Below are 8,570 nucleotides of genomic sequence, written 5' to 3' on the forward strand. Positions count from 1 at the left end.
ATTTGTTCTCACATAAGGTGTGGGTTCTCACATAAAAGGTGGTTCTCACCGGATCCTGACCCTATACATATATATATATACATATATATACATGTACATATATATATACATATATATACATGTATATATATATACATATATATACATGTATATACATATATATATATACATATATATACATGTATATACATATATATACATGTATATATATATATACATGTATATACATGTATATATATATATATATATATACACATTTTGACATTGATTTTTTCAAAATAGAACAAAAAACCGATAACCTGTTAAAAATGTTAACAAACCAGACACGTGTCTCTTTATAATGGTTTGGAATTTTTTATTTTAATTATATATTTTTCTTTTTATTAAAATATTATTTTGAATTTTTTTTTTTTAAAAAAAAACACCCCCTTTGTTCTCCTCTCCCCTTCCTCGTCCTCCTTGTGACCCATCTAAACAGTCTCCCCACCACCACTTCATCGCAATAGTACTTTCCCTCCCTACCGAAATCCACCTGCAGCCCCTCAAAGCCTCAACCTCCCCTACTCCCCTTGAAATAACCCTGAAATCACCCTAAAACCACCCCAAACACACCCGCGACCATGAAATCCACCCTTTAACCAACACACTCCTCCTTGATAAATCCAGATACTACCCTCAAACCTAACCGCTACACTCGATACCACCCCCAAACCAACCAAGAAACCCCTTATACTACCCCACACCCCTTGAAACAAACCCGAAACCACCCCATAACCCTCCTCACCCACCAAAACAATGCTGCAAACCAGCGAGCAAACCCCTCACCTCCAACCCACTTGCAACCCAGTCCAAAACCCTACCTCAGCTCACCCACAAAATCTCCAATTGTTGAACCTCGATATTCAAATTCTTCAACAATAAAATTCAATCAAAAATGAATTTTACGACAAATTAGAGGCACATTTTGTTGGATCAGTGAGAGTGAGGATAAAAATGTAGTAGCATTGAAAGTAATAAGAAGAGTAGAATGATTGGAGATTTAAAAGTGGAAAGTGGATGTGGGTGAATGAGGGTGGTGGTAGTGTTGGTGACTGGGCGACGGTGATTTGTGAAGGGGTCATGATTGACTGAAAAGTGTTTATTTATAAAAAAAATAATTAAAATTATTTTTGTAAAAAAAAGTAAAAATAAAAAAACTACCAATTACGTTGCGACATGTGTCACAATAGCAGTTTAACATGTTACCAACCGGTTACGTATTTTGGGCAGATGTATGTCAAAGGTTGTTTTATTTTAGAATAATCAAATGGTCGTTTTTATTTTGAATAATCAAATGATCGTTTTATTTTCGAAGGCCGCTAAAAGGTCATTTCATTCTTGACAATTTTTCCTAAAATTAATCAATGTGTTTTGTATGTGACCAAATAATCCTTGTTTTGGGTGTTTTCTGGTCCCACGGGAGAGTTACTTCACCAAGACTAGTCCCATGCGGTATGTACCCGCAAAAGCACGGAGACTCCGATTGGTAGGAGCTCCGCCTCCTACGATCAAGTTAGTATTGGTCTAATAAGATGAAAAGGTGCAAAACAGATAAAAGTGAGATATTCTCGAATTCTGAGATCAGGTGTTTTCTCTGATGTGAGAGAATGTAGGTAAAATGTAATAATTGAACGTGCCCCTAAAATGGGGGGGGGGGGAATCTCCCTGTTCATAGGATCCTAAGGATTTGTGCCCCTAATTAGGTCAAAGAAACCTAAGACCATTGGGATACGCCGCATTGCAGCTTTCTCGGGATTTGGGCCCTAAATGCCATCTTTTCTCCCAGTCATTAGGAGTGCGACATGTTAAATGGGGATAGGTTCTTTTTGGACTTATCTTGGGCCGACACGTGTCGTCTATTGATTGGGCCACGTGGCATATGTGACACTTGTCACTCAGCCATTGGGTGAGTTTTAATTGTTCACCTTCTACGGAAATTACAGGGATGCCACTTAATTTACCCTCTATAAATAGGACTTTTACCCTCCTCATTTTGGACGTTTCCAAAATAGTCTATATAGAGAAGTCAATATTTTCTAGAGAGAGTCTAATAACTGCTTGTGTTAATCACAAACAACTGACTTCATGCCCGCTTGTTACAACCGGTTAATGCCTGACATTTTTGAGATTCAAATCTTAAGGTGTCGTCTCTACCCGTCTCAGCTCTTTCTTGTTTTTTTCGTTTGCACATTTATATTCAATAAATGGATTCATCACTGCACCAACACACACGACACAGCCTTGGTTAGTAAGCAGCATGTCTCCTGGTACGGTTGAGTCTAGGACTTGGGGTGCCGGCTCTAGGTGTATGGAGCAGCCTTTTACATCCCCAAAACTGACTGTCTTTGTGTCTATGCAGGACACAATGGATCGAACTAAACAAACAGCCACCAAACGGCGAAGAAGAGACAGTAGATTGGAAGTACTGCATAAAGAAATCACGTCGGTTGAGGGGGAGGATATGCCGGTTGATACAGTAGATGACTTATCTTTTGGGATCCCTAGCACCCCAAGTAGTGGGATACTAGCTGGGTCTGAGGAGGGAGACGGGGAAGAGGTCGTCTCCAATGCTGGCTCCCAAGAGATAGAGCCCGAAGATGCAGACGGGGAAGAGGCTGCCTCTGCCTCTAGCTTTGATATTGAGGTTTCTCAGGAGAGAGACGGGGGTAACACCGCCTCTGGGTCTAGTTATGAAGATAAAAGCGATGATGACCTTCCCCCACAGCGAGGAGGAAGAGCGCAAAAGTTGGAAGGACAAAAATAACCCGAGTGAGATGCATGTGTCAGCCAAAAATAGAGCTGCGATGGAGAAGGGGTTGGAGGACTTCAAACTCAAACGTCCTCTTGGTGATGGATACAACATCTGGGTGCCGCCTGATTTGAGCACCATCGCTTGGGAGGACGAGCAAAGAAACACCGACTGCTATTTCGGATGTTATGAGGCGGCATTATTAGCCGGTCTCTGCTTCCCTATGCGTGTGGCAGTTGACCCCAAATTCCTGGGTCAACATTCTAGGCTACATCGCCGCCTGCGAATCACAAGGACTTCGCCCTTGCTAGGAGGTCTTTGCTCACATGCACTATCTTAGTCGCAACCCAGGCGGCTGGCGAGCGTGATATACTTTGACCACATACCCCAAGTACCAAATGACCTTAGACAAACCGTCTAAGTGGGATACTTGGAAGGAAAGGTTCAAATTGGTTTTTGCCCCCAAGCGGAGAGAAAACCACGAGTATAGGCGGTACAACAAGAAGCTTGACTTATTGGGTTAAAAGTGTGTCATCCTGATGAATGTCATTTATGACACTCATTTGGTTCTTTTTAGGATGAATTATATGCTTTTTCATAGTTATTTTCCGTAGTTTTCCTTTAGTTTTGTCCTTTATTCTCTTAGTTTGCATTTCTTTGGTTGAATTTATATTTTTATGCATTTCTTGGTCTATTTTGCCTTTTTCTCTTTTAGTTGTTTGTTTTCGTTTATTTTTCAGGTTGAGATCGTGATCCAAGGATTCCCGAATCTCCTTCCCTCATTTCACATCATTTTGGATGCCTCTTGCTTGCCATTTGGGGATCAAGTTTGAAGGAACACAAGGTTCAAGTTTATGAGTTGGTGCATTCATGCGGTGGGGGCACCATTTTTGGTGTTGAACCCACCGTGGAAGCCATTTCAAGACTTGTAGACACCCATTTGTGTCTCCCCAAAACCAAACCCAGTGATGAATACCTTTCGCGTCGAACCATAATCGAATGAGGTGAAAGTGTGAAAAGTCAAGTGTTGCGGTTAGTTTTTATTAAAATTCTCTTCTTTCTGTTTTCGAAAACCCACTCTATTTTATAAAAACGTCCAATCTAGTTTAGTTTGATCCATGATAAGAGTCCAATAATGGTGTAGTTGGATGGGGCTTGAAAAGACCTTTCCAACGATATATTATAAGCCCAATTCCGATGAATAATGAGGAAGTTATGGCCAAAATACTAAATTTGGCCCAAATCGGATTTTACCTACGACTCAATGATCATGAGGAGGGTCCAAAGGTTTAATCCTATTCCTAAACTAATTAGGATTGATTAGAATTTTTTATAAGTTTCTAAAATATCTTAATTATCTTTTTTTGAAAAGATAAGATAATAGAATTTGATTGAAATATAAACTTTCCTTCTTTATAAGACTTTCCTTTTTGAAAGTCCTAATTCTATTCGAATTTAAAGATGTTCAAAGATAGTCAGATATTATTTTCGTGCCTCATATTTTTTATCCAAACTTTATATGGTTGGATAGATCTTGAAATATCTTTCCAATGATATATTATAATAATAATTCCGAGCTATAACGAAAAAGATATTAAAGGAATACGAAACTCTATCCAAAACTGACACCCTCCTACTATTTCGGCCATATCTTTTTATCTATAAAAGATTTTAATCTGAATCTAATTGCGTTGGAAAGTAGACTTCAAGAGCTTTCCAACGACATATTATATGCCTTATTTGGACTTATAGATCAAAAGATATGATGAAAACAAAATCCGCAAAAACTGTCTCTGTCGCCAAACGACAGGTTTGTTGCCTCGCGACAGACCCTGTCGCCTGGCGACAAGATGAATTTATGGCGACAAGGTCGGTTTGTTAGCGAAAGAGTGGAGTTTTATTCTTTATCAAATTCTATGACTTTCCGGACTATTTTCCTATAAATAGGGTCCTCGACCTCTGTTTTTATTCATCAACTCTCATAAAGAATTACTTGATTCTCTCTATTCTCTCTTGAACAATATATGCTTTCTTTCTCCCTCTTTCTAAACTAGCTTTTTACAAACACAATACCGCATACACAAGATTTAGAAACACCTAGCCAAGTTCGAAGTTGCCTTCGCTCTAGACGTGAAGGGTTTATAATTTTCTAAGGGTTTGGTCCCAAATCCAGTCTAAACTTTTTAACTCTTTCTTTCAATTATTTAATTTAATTATTTAATTCTTTAATTTTATTATTTTCATTGAAGTTTACTAACTTGTGTATTTTGTTATTAGAAAGAGGTACAAGGCTTCAAAGTAAGTAGATTAGCTTACTCCCTATTTCTCTTTCAATGTAGAAAGCATGTTTATTATTGATTAATTCCTAGTATTATGTTAGGATGTTATTTTATTGCTTTCTAGCATCATGTTTAGGGTGCCTTTTACTCTTTTCTAATATCATGTTAGTACCATGTTAGGTTTAAAGCTTTGATCTTTATTGCTTAGTGACATGCTAGGGTTTGTTATTAATCTTGTTAGTATCATGCCTAGGATCTTGGTATTATATTTAAGCTTTATTATTAACATGCTCTTGATTATTATTATTATTATTATTATTATTATTATTATTATTATTATGATTTTGATTTTGATCATGGTTATTATTATGTTGCTTGATTTATTTATTGTTATTGCTTGATCACGCCTTTTATGTTTGTTAAAGGAAATTTGTATTTGAAATCACGCTTAATAAGATAATTAATAATTTGGTTTAGACAAATATGATTTTAATACAAGTGATCGCCAATAATAGATTTATTTGTGCATTAATATTCAACCAACATAGATAAACAGGTTTAGGGTTAATCTAATGTTTACATGTTAGTCAGAAAGCGCACATGAATACGAGTAGAAGAAAGTAGAGGCCTATTTTATAGGGCGAACCCTTTCTTTTGTAGATTGGATTCGTACCCTCATCCCCGAACCCTATTTGGTTCAAGACCTTATGGAGTTGACGATCTCCTGGATCGTTTAAGGGGTGTAACCTTCACCTCGTGATTGGTTTACAAGTTCCTAAAACTTGTTGGCGACTCTTTTGCTCTCTTTTCTTTTCCTTTGGACGCCACCATACTTAAGTGTATGATCACAGTGGGGTTCAAGCTTGTGGTTATAGTGATTGAAATATTCCCTACAAGACTGCATACCTTCGTGTTCATCAACGTCACGAAGTGGAGCGCACGGGGATGAGCAACATCGAAGAAAAGGAAGGAGTGCCCTGCTCCCAAGAACGGGCGCGCGCGACCAAGGCGCGGTCGCACCTCCAAGGGTCTCTGTTCCGTACCCATATTTGAGCGGCCGTGCTTCTTCCTTGCACTGGCTGCACCTTTCCGGGTCTTTTTGGACGATTTAACCGATTTCTCTTAGTTAGTTTTACTATGTATAGATTTTTCTTCTATTTTTAGAGAGAGAAGTTTTTAGAAAAGTTGTATTTGGAGAATTAGAAGATAATTGTAGAGAGAGAAAGAGTAGAATTGTAGAGAGAGAAACCCTTGATTGATGATTGAAGATTGATGATTCTAAGCAATTTCTGATTTAATTTGAAGCAAGTTTGTAAGGATTTCTTTTACTTAAATGCAATCTTTAGTTCTTGATTTCATTAGTGTTGTTAATTGTTCAAGTTTGATTGGTTTTTGATTGATTTTAGTTTGATTAATATGATGATGATGAATTTGTTGTTTAGCTTAGTTTTGATCTTAATTTCTATGGATTGTGAGTAGTTTGCTTGCTAAGCTAGGGTGATGGTGAAGCATATATAAGTGATGGATTGATGTTAACTGGGGGAATTTGATGGATTTGATGATGTGATTAAATTGGTTGATTGATTATGTGCATGTGTGCCATTGATTGAAGAGTAGCTAACTTTGATTGATGCACTAAATTGCATTGTAGGTTCACATTGATACAAATCATTGATTTGTGTCCTACATTTGTCGATTGAGTTGGTTTGTGAGGTTCCTACTTAGAGTCTCTCGTAGTTGACGCTAGTTTGACCTCTATGAGATTAACCTATCATACTCTTTTGATTACATGATTGATTTCCCTCGCATTACTTGACATAGTCAATTCCAATCCCACTTAGCTATTTTTATTGCAAGTATATGTGGATCCTAAACCCTAGTGCTTGATTATCTTGATTTCTACTTGTTGTTTAGTTGTTTAGATCATACACACACCTTACCCTTTAGTTTCGAAATAGCTTGACTTAGGCAAAGGTAATTAGCTCCCATTAGTGGTTTGACCCTCGACTTACATGAGTCCTTATCTAACAAGAAAGAGAGCTTTGAGCTAAAACCGATGCATGAGTCCTTATCCCTTGTGAAAGGAATCAAGAGTGATGATTCCCTTCGTTCATTTGATAATGTGTATATGATTCATTCTTCATCTAACAATGTTCATGATGTTTTTGATGATGTGCTTGTGAGTTTTGATTGCATGAAAGTTAGTGAAGACAAGAAGGAGCTTTCAGAGGCTATTGACAACGAGGTAATTGACATTCCGTGTTGGTTTGAGCTTTATCCTCAAGAGGAGGTTGATTCCATGGAAGTGGATGGTGAGAAACCGTCTACAATAAGGAACAAGGTTAAGAAGAAGGCAAGAGCTTCTAGAAAGAAGAGAATGAGATTGAAGTTGAAGAATGAGAAAGTTGTTTTTGAGATTCAAGCAAGTGAGGTTTCATCAAGCAACAATGTGAAGTTTCTCATGAATGAAGAGGAATATGTGCCTTCCGCCACTTTGAAGAAGGTGGTGTCCTTTGACCCTCCATGATTTGGAGGAAGGGTCGAGCTTATTTAGGACCATAAGCAAGTGCTTCCCGGGAGGCAACTCGAAGATTTCTAACCTTTTCTTTTGATTTCTTTTCCTTAATTTTCTTCTTTTATTTTCTTTTCTTTCACTTGTTTTTCTTTTGGATTTATTGGTTGAATTCTTGAATTTGGATTGATTCAAGTTGAGCACGAGCAATGGAAAGGTGTTTCGCGTTTTTGGTGTAATTTTAATCGATTTTATCAAAATTTGAGGTAAAAGGGTAAGAAATGTTAGTGAGGTAAGATAGGAAAATTTGTGCTTAAATGTGAAGAAAGTTTGCACTTGGAGGGTTCATTGTGGTGCTATCATTATTTTGGGATGTTGAACCCACTGTCAACTTGATTTGAAATTGCCACTTTTGGTGGGTTCAATAGCCCGGGATGATAATCATCGATGAAGGCCACACATAAACGCACCAAGAGCGAGGGGATATAGCGCAGAGCTGGTGCGGGCGTGCCTAGCCCCTGTGCGGCCGCGCACGACCATGGCACGGGCCCGCTGCCAGGTCGAGCGGCCGCGCACACCCCAGTCGTGCCTTACTGATGGGCGCGGAAACGGTAGGTCGTTGGGCTACCTCCCCACCTAATCAAACAATATTTATAACTCAACAAACCCCTATCAGAGTATAATAGTAAGTCGAGGTCGAACCCAAGGGAATGGAAATTGAATGCCTATTGTCTAATGTTAAGCTACTCCGATGTCAAGTGTGGGGTTTATGGTAAGAACTAAGAATAAGCTAATCAATGCAATGAACTTGTACTAAATCAAATGTAAAGATACTAGGGGAATGGATCCACATGCATCAACAATGAAAATCAATCAATTTGGGAGGTCAATCAATCAAGTCAAGCAATGTGAGGGAAAATCGAAATTGCAACCAAAAGAGCACATCATGCTATTCTCCTAGAGGTCTAACTAGCGCCAACTACATCAAACA

This window comes from Chenopodium album, chromosome 22, assembly GCF_948465745.1.
Source record: "Chenopodium album chromosome 22, dcCheAlbu1.1, whole genome shotgun sequence".
Taxonomy (NCBI): Eukaryota; Viridiplantae; Streptophyta; class Magnoliopsida; order Caryophyllales; family Amaranthaceae; genus Chenopodium; species Chenopodium album.